Below are 18,712 nucleotides of genomic sequence, written 5' to 3'. Positions count from 1 at the left end.
TATTTCGTCTTTTTGTCGACTTTCAAAATTTTACGTGCACGTCGTCGAGAAATATTCTTAGTTTTTCGATACGAGTCCAATAATGAAAGTTTTTATTTTTGGACGACGAGTGAATAGTAAACCGGGATTTCTCGATAAACGAACCGAGCTTGTTTATCAGAATTTCGAGAACGAGCTTGCGTTTTCTATATTTATATAGAATTACGAGTGTAATGAAAGTGAGTAGGAGTTAAGAGGACGAGTAACGAAGAATATGGGTAGTTAGTCGTTAAAACGAGACGAAACGAGATATTTAACGACTAAGTGGGATAATATATTATCTAACCTACCCTACCCTAACCACTCCACCAACCACCCAACCCCACTCACTCACACATATTATACGGCTGTATCAGCCAAACACTCCACTCACACTTTAATCTCACACATACAACACCTAAAACACACACTAGTTCACGCCATTTTCATTTTAGTTTGAGCTCAAGCTTTTGACCTCCGATTTGAGCACCGAGACGAGCGCCGATCATTTTTTCGATCACGTATCTAAGTAGGTAAGATCTCTACCTACGTTTTGATGGTTTTCTTTTCGATTTTCGTCGACGTCGAAAAACGTCGATTCTCGACTTTATTTTGAAACGACGTCGGATCGTCGTGAAATATTAGTATGTTGTTCTTGGGTAGATGTTGAGCATGTTTAATGAAGGGAGTAAGAACGGAACGAACCGTAGCTATGAAACCCATGAGGGCAGCCCCGTTTTTCACATATTAGCTTGTCTTTCGATTTTTGTTTGATCGTTTTGACTTGATATTTGTGCTTAAGGGTATGCTAGAATCGATATATATTAAATTCGTATTTTTCCAAGCACGAAAATTGTATAAGTTTTTAGAGTATGATTATTTAAATTCGTGAAGTTTGGGACGTTGCATAATGAATATTATTGCGTATATGTGTTCTACGATATCACATGAGCATGCTAATTGATTTACAATTTATGGATGATAATTGTTGAACGAAATTAAAACTGGAATTCTGTCAAAATTTTACAGCAGTTTCAAGCTTATGTTTCGATGAGTTTTCATTGCTTGATGGCTCTGAAATTTTAGTATGTTTATCTATGATATGTGTATTTCGTCGCTGCAAAATTTCATGTCTTTTGGATGATGTTTGGTATTTTAAAGATATTTTGAAAAAATCCTTGACAGAATCTGTCAACTGTTGGTAGACTTCACAAAAACGTTTATATCTATTAATCCATGAAGGATTTTGCATCACCGTTTTTTTTAAACGAAACTAGACTTCAATACTTTTCTAAAAACATAAGATTTCGATTTTTATGACCTCTGAAACAGAGCAGTTTATTATTTCAAAAAGGCCCTGTTCTGCTGTCATATTTTTCCAACAGTAAAAGTGTATGAGTTTCATTGTTTATTTGGCAGATCATATGAACGTTTTCTCTTGTGAAATTTTAACCAAATCTTCAAGGATACCTTTAGTTTTGGCTGATTAAATTTGATGGAATTTTATTAAGGTTTGCCTTGGTTTCTAATGGCCTAAACAAAATTGGCAGAAACTGTCAATCTTTGACAGCCTACACTAAAAGAGCAATATCTCCAAAAACCTTTAACCTTTTTGGTTAACTACCATTTTTAGAGTGAACTACACTTCATGGAGTTTTTGAGATCAATTGGTATGAGAGTTTATGATGATTGAGTTGGTTGTTATGAATTTTTAAAGATGACACAAAAACAGCAAAACTTTCTAGAAAACAACTTGATTATATTTGTTTTGATGGATGATACGATATGACTAAATGGTGTGAGTTGTGAGAGTTATGATTAACGCACATAAATGTTGGTATCTGACACTCGAACAATTGGTGTCGAGTATAAATGATAGTTTACTGATAAAGAGTTTTGATGATTTTGAATTGTTTGGTTTGCGTTGAAAAGATGTCAAGATGTTAAGTTTTGAGTCGAGAGACGAGTTCACGTAGTGAGATTCACGCGTTGAAATCTCGTGGCTGACATTATATATGAATAGGTCATGTCGAAATTTTTAGTGAAATTAGAATTTGAGCATAGTCAATTCTTGTTGACCTGTGACTCAAATACATACCTAATGGAAAGTTTAACTTTCTAATTGGTTAATTAGACGAGATGAGAGCGAATAGATCTGCTAAGAAAGTGGACTTTTCGATGTGTTAAATATTTCTTTTAATTGAAGCGCTGCTAATTATAACATAAGGATGTTATAATTAATGAGTAATGACGAGAGATAATAATTGTTATATTGATTAACAATCAAGAGAGATGAACATTAGAGATACTAATGTTTCATAAAAGAGATTAGATTATTAATCGAGGTTTCTTTTATAACTTCTCACCAATTCTTCATAACGATGAAGGTTCTTTTGGGAAGTAACGACTTGAGGGAGAGAGTGACGTTACTCATTGATACAGAGACACAACGAGGTGGGCATTACTTTCATATATATCAAATGAATTTAAATGTTACGTTCAAGCAAGCTATTTCATGATAAAATCTTTGAGTTAAAGTTATTTCAAGTATTGTCTTGCCATAAAATGTTTCAATTTTAGTATGATATCTATCTGCTTTGGCTTTGCCAATGATGCAATCGAATTTGGGTCCTGAGCAGTTGATAGCTATCCTGCCAGGACTAGTGTACATCAGTGACCGTGAGTCATCTAGCGGGTTGGCCGGTCAAGTGACCGTGAGAGGTGGCCACCTCTCCGGCACACAGTTCCAGATATGATAGATTACAAGAGAACTTAGACTGATCAGTCGAACTTTAAGAATCACAAATGAATTTAGTAAGCTTTGGCCTTTTAGCTAAAACTCCCTTGCTGTACTGTTTATGATGGCATGACAATTTACAGTTTTGAAGCATGTATTTTTATACTTAGGCATACGTGCCCACTGAGTACTTTTGTACTCAGCCCTGCATATGTTTTCTAAATGTGCAGGTTGAGCTGATGTGATGATGGTGCTGCAATGAGCGGAGTCTCCAGGGTTGTTAATAAATAGTTAACCTGTCTAGAATATGTCTTCATACATATGTCTAGCTACTTTCCGCTGCAAGATGTTGTTGATGTTATAGTATGTTATGTCATACTTTGAGTCTTAAGAGAATGGTTTCATACGATGTATAACTTGATTAATGATATTAATTAAGTTTTATGCTGTCTTTCATAGACTGTTTTCAATTGAGTATTAATGAATAAAAATGACGAGTTTTATTAAGATGAGTAAGTTTTACGGCTATAAATGACGCCCCTTTTCTTCCCCTTCTTCTTTAACCCCATCCCTAGTCGTGGATCACTCGGCCTAACTATCCATAGTTAGGGCGGGCTGTGACAGAGTGGTATCAGAGCGAAGGAAAGCTCTGAATTAGAAGTCTTGAGTTTAGTCTAGAATGAGTCACTAGACTAATAGTTATTAACAACCGTGAGCTCAGCGCACCATCACACCAGGCTCAACGAGGTATGTAAAATTTCAAAGTTTATTTGACGTTAAATTTTGAAGAGCACGATGTTGAGGTTATATGATGAGTTATGATGTTATGCTTTGAAGATGCATAGTTTGAGTTTGAGGATGACAACATGATTAATAATGAGTTATTATGTTGTAAGAGCATATGTTGACGTTACATGATGAATCATGAGAGCGTTTATATCATATGATGTTATATGATTGAAGATGCATAATTATGAGTTATGATGTGATGTATTTGAGATGTTTTGTGATGAGAATTGTTTGAGCAGTTGTGATAAGTCACGATGATTTAGATGAAGGAATCTAATGTCATTGTTAAGAGAGATTTTCTACTAAGTAGAAGGATGAAATGAGAACTTAGAGCTAAAGCTTGAGAGAATTAGCAATTGCTTTAAGTACTTGTTGGTTTGAGTTATGAGTTTGAGTTATGAGCTTGAGTATAATAGCATGATTAATGATGAGTTATTAGCATGCTGCAATGAGATATTGTACGATATGTTGAGTTGTTTGGTGACGCGAGTTTTGCTCACGCAACCTTAATGGTACTTGAGAAGGTATCATGAGCCATAGTCTTTGGAGATGGCTTTGAGAGAGAATTGTTGAGTTGTCTTACTGAGTCACGATGATTTAGATTAAGGGATCTAATATCATTGTTTAGAGAGATTCCCTACTAAGTAAAGATGGGACGAGATGAGAATTTAGATATTTTGAGCTTGAGTTTTAAGATAACAGTACTACTTAGTAGGAGTTTTGCTAAGTTATGTTTTGTTTATTTCTGTTGCTGGAGCCAAGTAGAGTTAGTTCCTAGAGTCACCTTTAAGTTCTCCTTATAGGTTGGCCAGGACTGTTGTGAGATCGAACTCAGGGAAGATCAGATACGAGGACGAGGCGTACAGTATGTGGTACAGAGATACCCTAGCAGATTTTCAAACACATGTTCATAAACTATGAAAGGATGAGAAAGAGCCAAGGAAGGCTAGGGTTGAAAGGATGAGAAGTAGCCGAGGAGGGCTAGAGTTGATGAGGATGAGAAGAGAATCCGATGTAGGCTAGAGCTAAGGATGATCTTGAGAGTATGAGCAGTACACCTTTGTTTTTGATTAGTTTCAATTACATTGCGATGTATATAACTTACTTAGGAGATACTGATACTTGAGCTTTTGACATGCTGATAGATAAGCATGCGAATATAGTACCCTATTGATGTTAAATAGATGGATGTTCCTAGTGTGCTAAAGTAGCAACTAGATGAGTTAACTGGTAGCAATTACTGTAAGAGGTCCAGACCGAGACATAGTACTATTAATGGTGTCGGTTTAGAAGGGACATTACGATAGATACTATGGTTTTTGTAGGGTTTATATAACCCCTTTATGTAAGTCCTCTAAAAAGAGGCATTCTACTGATGGATATATTAGGTTGACCAGAGTGGTCTTTTTGTTAATATTTCGTGAGTGCTTATTGCCTTACAGATGAATGTTAAGGTGACCGTGAGGGTTTCCTTAAAGTTGAGTTAGTAAATTGAACTTGAGTTTCGAGGATGCTTAGAGCGTTGGTCGAGTTGAGTTTTCCTTTTGTGATTTCAAAAATGCCTCAAAGATGTCATCAAGAGTGTGATGTGAAGGATAGGCGGGATAATACTCCGCCACCACCACCGCAACATGAGAGGAGAGTCGAAAAATATTGAACTTTCGAAACAAGAGTCTAGAACATAGGACCCTGAGTTTAAGCTTTTAGCTTGCTGGTGTGAACTTAAGTTTTGTTATGTATAGTATGTTGATGGTTTAGAAGACACAGAATTTCCAAGTTCGGGATAGTATATCCCGTGTGACTGGGGAGTGATTATGTTGGACCTGGCCAGTCCGCATGATCCAAATCTCAGTAGACGTGTTTTGGGTTTATAAACCCATGTGTTTCAACTTTCGGTTGAAAAGCCAGATGGGTTCTTACTCTAGGTCATTTTTGTTCGACCTGGTAGTTACTTCATTCCACCCTCTGGTCATTCATTTGAGTCTCTTGAACAATTTGTTTTGATGTCATTCTAGGGTTGAACCCTTACAACTTTTGAGTTATCCTAGTAGATTCTTTTGATGTATAAGATCAGTGAGAGGCACGTCAGAGGACTTTAACACCCGAGCAACTGGTAAACTACACCTGAGAACAATTGAAGACTACTCTTGAGAAGTATGTACCGAGGAGTACAGTAAGCAGCGAGAGGCTGATTATCGAAGTTTGATGCAAGGAAAGAAATCGATTGTAGAGTATAATTGAGAATTCTGTGAGCTATCATGTTCGCTCATCAGAAGATGGATAATGATGAAGAGATGTCTGAGTTTTAAGTGCTGGTTTAAGGCAGGACTTTAAGGTAGTATGGGCAAGTTATTGGATGCACCAGTTAGAATCCTGTTTAATACAAGAGCCTCGCATTCTTTAATTGGTTGAAACATGTTACCTTCAAACTCGAACCAAAACAAGCTAGTCCCGAGTTGAGAGTAATCACTCCTGTAGGAAGAGCTACTACAGTTTCTCACATGATTTCTAACTTAGAGCTTGAGTTATGATCACTAAAGATGAAAGCAAGAACCTTGCACTTAATGCCTATGTGGAACGTAGACATTATTCTAAGGATGGACTGGTTAGCAGAGAACTTTACCCCGATTGATTGTAAGAAGAGACAAATAACTTTCCAACCACCTGGGAAGGAACAGACATGTTTTCACGGCATTGATAGAAAGAAGAGAGTTCCAATCGTTTCGGCACTTCAGGCGTCGAAATTGGTAAAGAAGAAAGGAGCACAAGCTTGCCTAGTTTACTTGAATGATGAAGGAGAATCAAGTAAAAAAAAAAAAAAAACTTTTGAGGATGTAGCAGTGGTAAGAGAACATAGAGATGTATTTCCCGAGGTCTTACCAGGATTGCCACCAACAAGATAGTTGGAGTTCACTATCGACCTAGAACCTGGATCAGCACCAGTGTCGAAGGCACCCTATAGAATGGCGCCTAAGGAGCTACAAGAGCTGAAGATTCAGCTACAAGAATTGCTCGAGTTAGGTTTTATTAGACATAGTGTATCCCTGTGGGGAGCACCAGTCCTTTTTGTCAAAAAGAAGGATGGCACGTTGAGAATGTGCATAGATTATCGAGAGCTGAATAAATTGACACTCAAGAACAAATATCCTTTGCCGAGGATAGATGACTTGTTTGATCAATTACGAGGAGCGCATTTTTCTTGAAAGTTGACTTGAGATCATATTACCACCAGTTCAAATTTTGACAGAATGATATACCTAAGACAGCTTTTCAAATGAGGTATGAGCACTATGAGTTCATAGTTATGCCATTCGGTTTGACGAAGGCACCAGTAGTTTTCATGGATCACATGAATTGAGTTTTCATCAATAACTGGATAAATTTGTCCTAGTTTTCATAGATGATATTCTCATCTATTCGAAGAATGAGCAGGAGCTCCAAAACATTTGAAAACGATGTTGGAAACACTAAGAGTTGAGAAGCTTTTTGCCAAATTCACCAAGTGCGAGTTTTGGTTGAACAAAGTAACTTTACTAGGACATGTTATATCATCTGAAGGAATTAAAGTTGACCCCGTCAAGGTACAAGCTGTACATGAGTGGAGATCACCAACTACGCCTAACAAGATTCTCAACTTTTTAGGCTTAGCAGGATACTATCAGAGGTTTATTGAAGGATTTTCCACGATAGCAAGACCGATGACACAATTACTTAGAAAATAAGCTAAATACAATTGGAAAGAGGAGTGTGAAAAGAGTTTTTAAGAGCTTAAAGGAAATTGACTACAGCACCAGTGCTGATAGTCCTAGAAATGGATAAAGAGTGTACCATCTACGCAGATGAGTTAGAGAGTGGGCTAGGATGTGTTTTGATGCAAGAAGAAAGAGTTATAGTCTATGCATCACGATAACTTAGACCCCACGAGATAAATTATCCAACGCATGATTTAGAGCTTGCAGCTGTTGTGCATGCCCTGAAAATTTGGAGACATCATCTCTACGGAGTTAGATGTGAGATTTTCACGAACCACAAAACTTTGAAATACTTTTTCGAGCATAAGGATATTAACATGAGGCAAAGGAGATGGCTCGAATTAGTAAAGGATGTTAACTGCGACATTAATTATCACCCTGGCAAGGCCAATGTAGTAGCCGATGCATTGAGCTGAAAGGTCTCGTCAAAGTTAGGATGTCTTCTCACGAGAGAGGATGAGCTTATAAAGGACTTTGACAAGATGAGGATAGAGATGATAAAACCACCAGAGACGATAGCGAGTATTGTTGCGACGATGCCTAGTTTGAGGAAAATGGTGATTGAAGCACAAGGAAAGATGAGACAATGAACAAGTTACGAGAAAGGATAAGAGCAGGAGATCTCAAGAATTACAAAAAAAAAAAAAAACATCAGACAATGCTATTTTTTTAGGGGAGAATAGGCATTCCCGCGATGATGAACTTAAGAATAAGATCATGAGTGAGACTCACGACGCGCCTTACACTGCCCACTCAGGAGGCACAAAGATGTATCGGGATTTGAAAAAGAGATTTTTGTGGGACGGAATGAAACAAGACATAGCTTCGTTTGTAGAGCGATGCTTAGCTTGTCAGCAAGTGAAAGCATTACACCAACGACCCTATGGGAAGTTAAAACCGTTGGAGATTCCCGAGTGGAAATGGGATCACATAGCGATGGATTTTGTGATTGTAGATCGACAATCTGGGTGATTGTAGATTTGGGTGATTGTAGATCTGCACATTTGGGTGATTGTAGATCGACCCAAAAGTCAAAGAGGAAATACAACAATTTGGGTGATTGTAGATCGACTAACAAAATCTGCACATTTCATACCGATCCTAATCGCGTATGGACCAGATAAGTTAGCACAATTGTACGTTCGTGAGATTATAAGATTGCATTGAGTACCGGTGTAGATCACACCTCAGAGAGAGATCCGAAAAAAAAAATCATCACGTTTTTGGATGAGTTACAGAAAGAGTTGGGTACAAGGATGAATTTTAGCATAGCAGACGATGGAAGATATGATAAGAACTACTATCCTTGATAGAGGAGTACATCAGGAGAATGTGTTGCCACTAATTGAGTTTGCCTATAAGATGTGAGACAAAGTTTCGAGATTGGAGACAAAGTTTTCTTGAAGGTTTCATTCTCAAAAGGGGATGAATAGATTTGGAGTTAAAGGACAGCTTAGACCCAGAGTTATAAGTCCTTACGAGATATTGCAAAAGATAGGTCCAATAGCGTACAGGTTGGCTTTGCCACCTAGCTTTGGAAATGTGCATAACGTGTTTCACGTGTCACAATTGAGAGGATATATATTTTCGACCCAAACCATGTGGTTTACTAAGAAGAAATGATCTTAGAACCAGACTTGAGTTATGAAGAGAGACCTCAGATGATGCTAAATCATAAAATTTGGCAATTGAGTAATAAGTCGATTGCATTGGATAAGGTTCAATGGAGATATGATAGTTAGAAAGAAGTGGAAAGAGAGCTTGAGGATAAGATGTGAGAGAAGTACCCGAAACATTTACAGGAGGTACAAATTTCGGGACGAAATTTATTTTAAGGGGGAGGGTATGTAATACCCGGGCTTTTGATTACGTGATTAATTGCTTGAGTTTGAGTAATTAAGGTTTAGATCCCTTGTTTGATTTACTTTGTAAAGAGATGAGGAGTTATATGAAGTTCCCTTGTTATTTTTAAGACGTTGAGATGTTCTTTTGATGATGTGTGGATGATGTGGGATTTTAAATCCGTAGTTGAGTTTGAGTATTTGAATAATTCGAGATAATTATTTGAATGAGAACGATGAACTCGGAAGTGAAATCTGAGTCCGTTAAGACGTTTTTGAAATTTTTGACTTTTTGACGATGAATAGTAAAATACGGCTATTTCGTCTTTTTGTCGACTTTCAAAATTTTACGTGCACGTCGTCGAGAAATATTCTTAGTTTTTCAATACGAGTCCAATAATGAAAGTTTTTATTTTTGGACGACGAGTGAATAGTAAACCGGGATTTCTCGATAAACGAACCGAGCTTGTTTATCAGAATTTCGAGAACGAGCTTGCGTTTTCTATATTTATATAGAATTACGAGTGTAATGAAAGTGAGTAGGAGTTAAGAGGACGAGTAACGAAGAATATGGGTAGTTAGTCGTTAAAACGAGACGAAACGAGATATTTAACGACTAAGTGGGATAATATACTATCTAACCTACCCTACCCTAACCACTCCACCAACCACCCAACCCCACTCACTCACACATATTATACGGCTGTATCAGCCAAACACTCCACTCACACTTTAATCTCACACATACAACACCTAAAACACACACTAGTTCACGCCATTTTCATTTTAGTTTGAGCTCAAGCTTTTGACCTCCGATTTGAGCACCGAGACGAGCGCCGATCATTTTTTCGATCACGTATCTAAGTAGGTAAGATCTCTACCTACGTTTTGATGGTTTTCTTTTCGATTTTCGTCGACGTCGAAAAACGTCGATTCTCGACTTTATTTTGAAACGACGTCGGATCGTCGTGAAATATTAGTATGTTGTTCTTGGGTAGATGTTGAGCATGTTTAATGAAGGGAGTAAGAACGGAACGAACCGTAGCTATGAAACCCATGAGGGCAGCCCCGTTTTTCACATATTAGCTTGTCTTTCGATTTTTGTTTGATCGTTTTGACTTGATATTTGTGCTTAAGGGTATGCTAGAATCGATATATATTAAATTCGTATTTTTCCAAGCACGAAAATTGTATAAGTTTTTAGAGTATGATTATTTAAATTCGTGAAGTTTGGGACGTTGCATAATGAATATTATTGCGTATATGTGTTCTACGATATCACATGAGCATGCTAATTGATTTACAATTTATGGATGATAATTGTTGAACGAAATTAAAACTGGAATTCTGTCAAAATTTTACAGCAGTTTCAAGCTTATGTTTCGATGAGTTTTCATTGCTTGATGGCTCTGAAATTTTAGTATGTTTATCTATGATATGTGTATTTCGTCGCTGCAAAATTTCATGTCTTTTGGATGATGTTTGGTATTTTAAAGATATTTTGAAAAAATCCTTGACAGAATCTGTCAACTGTTGGTAGACTTCACAAAAACGTTTATATCTATTAATCCATGAAGGATTTTGCATCACCGTTTTTTTTAAACGAAACTAGACTTCAATACTTTTCTAAAAACATAAGATTTCGATTTTTATGACCTCTGAAACAGAGCAGTTTATTATTTCAAAAAGGCCCTGTTCTGCTGTCATATTTTTCCAACAGTAAAAGTGTATGAGTTTCATTGTTTATTTGGCAGATCATATGAACGTTTTCTCTTGTGAAATTTTAACCAAATCTTCAAGGATACCTTTAGTTTTGGCTGATTAAATTTGATGGAATTTTATTAAGGTTTGCCTTGGTTTCTAATGGCCTAAACAAAATTGGCAGAAACTGTCAATCTTTGACAGCCTACACTAAAAGAGCAATATCTCCAAAAACCTTTAACCTTTTTGGTTAACTACCATTTTTAGAGTGAACTACACTTCATGGAGTTTTTGAGATCAATTGGTATGAGAGTTTATGATGATTGAGTTGGTTGTTATGAATTTTTAAAGATGACACAAAAACAGCAAAACTTTCTAGAAAACAACTTGATTATATTTGTTTTGATGGATGATACGATATGACTAAATGGTGTGAGTTGTGAGAGTTATGATTAACGCACATAAATGTTGGTATCTGACACTCGAACAATTGGTGTCGAGTATAAATGATAGTTTACTGATAAAGAGTTTTGATGATTTTGAATTGTTTGGTTTGCGTTGAAAAGATGTCAAGATGTTAAGTTTTGAGTCGAGAGACGAGTTCACGTAGTGAGATTCACGCGTTGAAATCTCGTGGCTGACATTATATATGAATAGGTCATGTCGAAATTTTTAGTGAAATTAGAATTTGAGCATAGTCAATTCTTGTTGACCTGTGACTCAAATACATACCTAATGGAAAGTTTAACTTTCTAATTGGTTAATTAGACGAGATGAGAGCGAATAGATCTGCTAAGAAAGTGGACTTTTCGATGTGTTAAATATTTCTTTTAATTGAAGCGCTGCTAATTATAACATAAGGATGTTATAATTAATGAGTAATGACGAGAGATAATAATTGTTATATTGATTAACAATCAAGAGAGATGAACATTAGAGATACTAATGTTTCATAAAAGAGATTAGATTATTAATCGAGGTTTCTTTTATAACTTCTCACCAATTCTTCATAACGATGAAGGTCCTTTTGGGAAGTAACGACTTGAGGGAGAGAGTGACGTTACTCATTGATACAGAGACACAACGAGGTGGGCATTACTTTCATATATATCAAATGAATTTAAATGTTACGTTCAAGCAAGCTATTTCATGATAAAATCTTTGAGTTAAAGTTATTTCAAGTATTGTCTTGCCATAAAATGTTTCAATTTTAGTATGATATCTATCTGCTTTGGCTTTGCCAATGATGCAATCGAATTTGGGTCCTGAGCAGTTGATAGCTATCCTGCCAGGACTAGTGTACACCAGTGACCGTGAGTCATCTAGCGGGTTGGCCGGTCAAGTGACCGTGAGAGGTGGCCACCTCTCCGGCACACAGTTCCAGATATGATAGATTACAAGAGAACTTAGACTGATCAGTCGAACTTTAAGAATCACAAATGAATTTAGTAAGCTTTGGCCTTTTAGCTAAAACTCCCTTGCTGTACTGTTTATGATGGCATGACAATTTACAGTTTTGAAGCATGTATTTTTATACTTAGGCATACGTGCCCACTGAGTACTTTTGTACTCAGCCCTGCATATGTTTTCTAAATGTGCAGGTTGAGCTGATGTGATGATGGTGCTGCAATGAGCGGAGTCTCCAGGGTTGTTAATAAATAGTTAACCTGTCTAGAATATGTCTTCATACATATGTCTAGCTACTTTCCGCTGCAAGATGTTGTTGATGTTATAGTATGTTATGTCATACTTTGAGTCTTAAGAGAATGGTTTCATACGATGTATAACTTGATTAATGATATTAATTAAGTTTTATGCTGTCTTTCATAGACTGTTTTCAATTGAGTATTAATGAATAAAAATGACGAGTTTTATTAAGATGAGTAAGTTTTACGGCTATAAATGACGCCCCTTTTCTTCCCCTTCTTCTTTAACCCCATCCCTAGTCGTGGATCACTCGGCCTAACTATCCATAGTTAGGGCGGGCTGTGACAGAGTGGTATCAGAGCGAAGGAAAGCTCTGAATTAGAAGTCTTGAGTTTAGTCTAGAATGAGTCACTAGACTAATAGTTATTAACAACCGTGAGCTCAGCGCACCATCACACCAGGCTCAACGAGGTATGTAAAATTTCAAAGTTTATTTGACGTTAAATTTTGAAGAGCACGATGTTGAGGTTATATGATGAGTTATGATGTTATGCTTTGAAGATGCATAGTTTGAGTTTGAGGATGACAACATGATTAATAATGAGTTATTATGTTGTAAGAGCATATGTTGACGTTACATGATGAATCATGAGAGCGTTTATATCATATGATGTTATATGATTGAAGATGCATAATTATGAGTTATGATGTGATGTATTTGAGATGTTTTGTGATGAGAATTGTTTGAGCAGTTGTGATAAGTCACGATGATTTAGATGAAGGAATCTAATGTCATTGTTAAGAGAGATTTTCTACTAAGTAGAAGGATGAAATGAGAACTTAGAGCTAAAGCTTGAGAGAATTAGCAATTGCTTTAAGTACTTGTTGGTTTGAGTTATGAGTTTGAGTTATGAGCTTGAGTATAATAGCATGATTAATGATGAGTTATTAGCATGCTGCAATGAGATATTGTACGATATGTTGAGTTGTTTGGTGACGCGAGTTTTGCTCACGCAACCTTAATGGTACTTGAGAAGGTATCATGAGCCATAGTCTTTGGAGATGGCTTTGAGAGAGAATTGTTGAGTTGTCTTACTGAGTCACGATGATTTAGATTAAGGGATCTAATATCATTGTTTAGAGAGATTCCCTACTAAGTAAAGATGGGACGAGATGAGAATTTAGATATTTTGAGCTTGAGTTTTAAGATAACAGTACTACTTAGTAGGAGTTTTGCTAAGTTATGTTTTGTTTATTTCTGTTGCTGGAGCCAAGTAGAGTTAGTTCCTAGAGTCACCTTTAAGTTCTCCTTATAGGTTGGCCAGGACTGTTGTGAGATCGAACTCAGGGAAGATCAGATACGAGGACGAGGCGTACAGTATGTGGTACAGAGATACCCTAGCAGATTTTCAAACACATGTTCATAAACTATGAAAGGATGAGAAAGAGCCAAGGAAGGCTAGGGTTGAAAGGATGAGAAGTAGCCGAGGAGGGCTAGAGTTGATGAGGATGAGAAGAGAATCCGATGTAGGCTAGAGCTAAGGATGATCTTGAGAGTATGAGCAGTACACCTTTGTTTTTGATTAGTTTCAATTACATTGCGATGTATATAACTTACTTAGGAGATACTGATACTTGAGCTTTTGACATGCTGATAGATAAGCATGCGAATATAGTACCCTATTGATGTTAAATAGATGGATGTTCCTAGTGTGCTAAAGTAGCAACTAGATGAGTTAACTGGTAGCAATTACTGTAAGAGGTCCAGACCGAGACATAGTACTATTAATGGTGTCGGTTTAGAAGGGACATTACGATAGATACTATGGTTTTTGTAGGGTTTATATAACCCCTTTATGTAAGTCCTCTAAAAAGAGGCATTCTACTGATGGATATATTAGGTTGACCAGAGTGGTCTTTTTGTTAATATTTCGTGAGTGCTTATTGCCTTACAGATGAATGTTAAGGTGACCGTGAGGGTTTCCTTAAAGTTGAGTTAGTAAATTGAACTTGAGTTTCGAGGATGCTTAGAGCGTTGGTCGAGTTGAGTTTTCCTTTTGTGATTTCAAAAATGCCTCAAAGATGTCATCAAGAGTGTGATGTGAAGGATAGGCGGGATAATACTCCGCCACCACCACCGCAACATGAGAGGAGAGTCGAAAAATATTGAACTTTCGAAACAAGAGTCTAGAACATAGGACCCTGAGTTTAAGCTTTTAGCTTGCTGGTGTGAACTTAAGTTTTGTTATGTATAGTATGTTGATGGTTTAGAAGACACAGAATTTCCAAGTTCGGGATAGTATATCCCGTGTGACTGGGGAGTGATTATGTTGGACCTGGCCAGTCCGCATGATCCAAATCTCAGTAGACGTGTTTTGGGTTTATAAACCCATGTGTTTCAACTTTCGGTTGAAAAGCCAGATGGGTTCTTACTCTAGGTCATTTTTGTTCGACCTGGTAGTTACTTCATTCCACCCTCTGGTCATTCATTTGAGTCTCTTGAACAATTTGTTTTGATGTCATTCTAGGGTTGAACCCTTACAACTTTTGAGTTATCCTAGTAGATTCTTTTGATGTATAAGATCAGTGAGAGGCACGTCAGAGGACTTTAACACCCGAGCAACTGGTAAACTACACCTGAGAACAATTGAAGACTACTCTTGAGAAGTATGTACCGAGGAGTACAGTAAGCAGCGAGAGGCTGATTATCGAAGTTTGATGCAAGGAAAGAAATCGATTGTAGAGTATAATTGAGAATTCTGTGAGCTATCATGTTCGCTCATCAGAAGATGGATAATGATGAAGAGATGTCTGAGTTTTAAGTGCTGGTTTAAGGCAGGACTTTAAGGTAGTATGGGCAAGTTATTGGATGCACCAGTTAGAATCCTGTTTAATACAAGAGCCTCGCATTCTTTAATTGGTTGAAACATGTTACCTTCAAACTCGAACCAAAACAAGCTAGTCCCGAGTTGAGAGTAATCACTCCTGTAGGAAGAGCTACTACAGTTTCTCACATGATTTCTAACTTAGAGCTTGAGTTATGATCACTAAAGATGAAAGCAAGAACCTTGCACTTAATGCCTATGTGGAACGTAGACATTATTCTAAGGATGGACTGGTTAGCAGAGAACTTTACCCCGATTGATTGTAAGAAGAGACAAATAACTTTCCAACCACCTGGGAAGGAACAGACATGTTTTCACGGCATTGATAGAAAGAAGAGAGTTCCAATCGTTTCGGCACTTCAGGCGTCGAAATTGGTAAAGAAGAAAGGAGCACAAGCTTGCCTAGTTTACTTGAATGATGAAGGAGAATCAAGTAAAAAAAAAAAAAAAACTTTTGAGGATGTAGCAGTGGTAAGAGAACATAGAGATGTATTTCCCGAGGTCTTACCAGGATTGCCACCAACAAGATAGTTGGAGTTCACTATCGACCTAGAACCTGGATCAGCACCAGTGTCGAAGGCACCCTATAGAATGGCGCCTAAGGAGCTACAAGAGCTGAAGATTCAGCTACAAGAATTGCTCGAGTTAGGTTTTATTAGACATAGTGTATCCCTGTGGGGAGCACCAGTCCTTTTTGTCAAAAAGAAGGATGGCACGTTGAGAATGTGCATAGATTATCGAGAGCTGAATAAATTGACACTCAAGAACAAATATCCTTTGCCGAGGATAGATGACTTGTTTGATCAATTACGAGGAGCGCATTTTTCTTGAAAGTTGACTTGAGATCATATTACCACCAGTTCAAATTTTGACAGAATGATATACCTAAGACAGCTTTTCAAATGAGGTATGAGCACTATGAGTTCATAGTTATGCCATTCGGTTTGACGAAGGCACCAGTAGTTTTCATGGATCACATGAATTGAGTTTTCATCAATAACTGGATAAATTTGTCCTAGTTTTCATAGATGATATTCTCATCTATTCGAAGAATGAGCAGGAGCTCCAAAACATTTGAAAACGATGTTGGAAACACTAAGAGTTGAGAAGCTTTTTGCCAAATTCACCAAGTGCGAGTTTTGGTTGAACAAAGTAACTTTACTAGGACATGTTATATCATCTGAAGGAATTAAAGTTGACCCCGTCAAGGTACAAGCTGTACATGAGTGGAGATCACCAACTACGCCTAACAAGATTCTCAACTTTTTAGGCTTAGCAGGATACTATCAGAGGTTTATTGAAGGATTTTCCACGATAGCAAGACCGATGACACAATTACTTAGAAAATAAGCTAAATACAATTGGAAAGAGGAGTGTGAAAAGAGTTTTTAAGAGCTTAAAGGAAATTGACTACAGCACCAGTGCTGATAGTCCTAGAAATGGATAAAGAGTGTACCATCTACGCAGATGAGTTAGAGAGTGGGCTAGGATGTGTTTTGATGCAAGAAGAAAGAGTTATAGTCTATGCATCACGATAACTTAGACCCCACGAGATAAATTATCCAACGCATGATTTAGAGCTTGCAGCTGTTGTGCATGCCCTGAAAATTTGGAGACATCATCTCTACGGAGTTAGATGTGAGATTTTCACGAACCACAAAACTTTGAAATACTTTTTCGAGCATAAGGATATTAACATGAGGCAAAGGAGATGGCTCGAATTAGTAAAGGATGTTAACTGCGACATTAATTATCACCCTGGCAAGGCCAATGTAGTAGCCGATGCATTGAGCTGAAAGGTCTCGTCAAAGTTAGGATGTCTTCTCACGAGAGAGGATGAGCTTATAAAGGACTTTGACAAGATGAGGATAGAGATGATAAAACCACCAGAGACGATAGCGAGTATTGTTGCGACGATGCCTAGTTTGAGGAAAATGGTGATTGAAGCACAAGGAAAGATCAGACAATGAACAAGTTACGAGAAAGGATAAGAGCAGGAGATCTCAAGAATTACAAAAAAAAAAAAAAACATCAGACAATGCTATTTTTTTAGGGGAGAATAGGCATTCCCGCGATGATGAACTTAAGAATAAGATCATGAGTGAGACTCACGACGCGCCTTACACTGCCCACTCAGGAGGCACAAAGATGTATCGGGATTTGAAAAAGAGATTTTTGTGGGACGGAATGAAACAAGACATAGCTTCGTTTGTAGAGCGATGCTTAGCTTGTCAGCAAGTGAAAGCATTACACCAACGACCCTATGGGAAGTTAAAACCGTTGGAGATTCCCGAGTGGAAATGGGATCACATAGCGATGGATTTTGTGATTGTAGATCGACAATCTGGGTGATTGTAGATTTGGGTGATTGTAGATCTGCACATTTGGGTGATTGTAGATCGACCCAAAAGTCAAAGAGGAAATACAACAATTTGGGTGATTGTAGATCGACTAACAAAATCTGCACATTTCATACCGATCCTAATCGCGTATGGACCAGATAAGTTAGCACAATTGTACGTTCGTGAGATTATAAGATTGCATTGAGTACCGGTGTAGATCACACCTCAGAGAGAGATCCGAAAAAAAAAATCATCACGTTTTTGGATGAGTTACAGAAAGAGTTGGGTACAAGGATGAATTTTAGCATAGCAGACGATGGAAGATATGATAAGAACTACTATCCTTGATAGAGGAGTACATCAGGAGAATGTGTTGCCACTAATTGAGTTTGCCTATAAGATGTGAGACAAAGTTTCGAGATTGGAGACAAAGTTTTCTTGAAGGTTTCATTCTCAAAAGGGGATGAATAGATTTGGAGTTAAAGGACAGCTTAGACCCAGAGTTATAAGTCCTTACGAGATATTGCAAAAGATAGGTCCAATAGCGTACAGGTTGGCTTTGCCACCTAGCTTTGGAAATGTGCATAACGTGTTTCACGTGTCACAATTGAGAGGATATATATTTTCGACCCAAACCATGTGGTTTACTAAGAAGAAATGATCTTAGAACCAGACTTGAGTTATGAAGAGAGACCTCAGATGATGCTAAATCATAAAATTTGGCAATTGAGTAATAAGTCGATTGCATTGGATAAGGTTCAATGGAGATATGATAGTTAGAAAGAAGTGGAAAGAGAGCTTGAGGATAAGATGTGAGAGAAGTACCCGAAACATTTACAGGAGGTACAAATTTCGGGACGAAATTTATTTTAAGGGGGAGGGTATGTAATACCCGGGCTTTTGATTACGTGATTAATTGCTTGAGTTTGAGTAATTAAGGTTTAGATCCCTTGTTTGATTTACTTTGTAAAGAGATGAGGAGTTATATGAAGTTCCCTTG

The 18,712-nt window shown here is 37.4% G+C and overlaps 2 long non-coding RNA genes across 2 annotated transcripts; both read left to right on the top strand.

Moving 5' to 3' along the window:
- The first annotated feature begins 416 nt into the window (after positions 1 to 416).
- On the top strand, positions 417 to 3,697 carry LOC131017307 (uncharacterized). Its single transcript, XR_009099545.1, has 2 exons — positions 417 to 551; positions 2,986 to 3,697. It is a non-coding gene; the product is annotated as an uncharacterized LOC131017307 (long non-coding RNA).
- Positions 3,698 to 9,585: 5,888 nt separating this feature from the next.
- On the top strand, positions 9,586 to 13,151 carry LOC131017306 (uncharacterized). Its single transcript, XR_009099544.1, has 2 exons — positions 9,586 to 10,005; positions 12,440 to 13,151. It is a non-coding gene; the product is annotated as an uncharacterized LOC131017306 (long non-coding RNA).
- Positions 13,152 to 18,712: the final 5,561 nt, after the last annotated feature.

Source organism: Salvia miltiorrhiza, chromosome 3 (assembly GCF_028751815.1).
Source record: "Salvia miltiorrhiza cultivar Shanhuang (shh) chromosome 3, IMPLAD_Smil_shh, whole genome shotgun sequence".
NCBI classification, from domain to species: domain Eukaryota; kingdom Viridiplantae; phylum Streptophyta; class Magnoliopsida; order Lamiales; family Lamiaceae; genus Salvia; species Salvia miltiorrhiza.
Note: the sequence above shows the minus strand (reverse complement) of the source record. Positions and strands in the feature narration are given on the sequence as shown.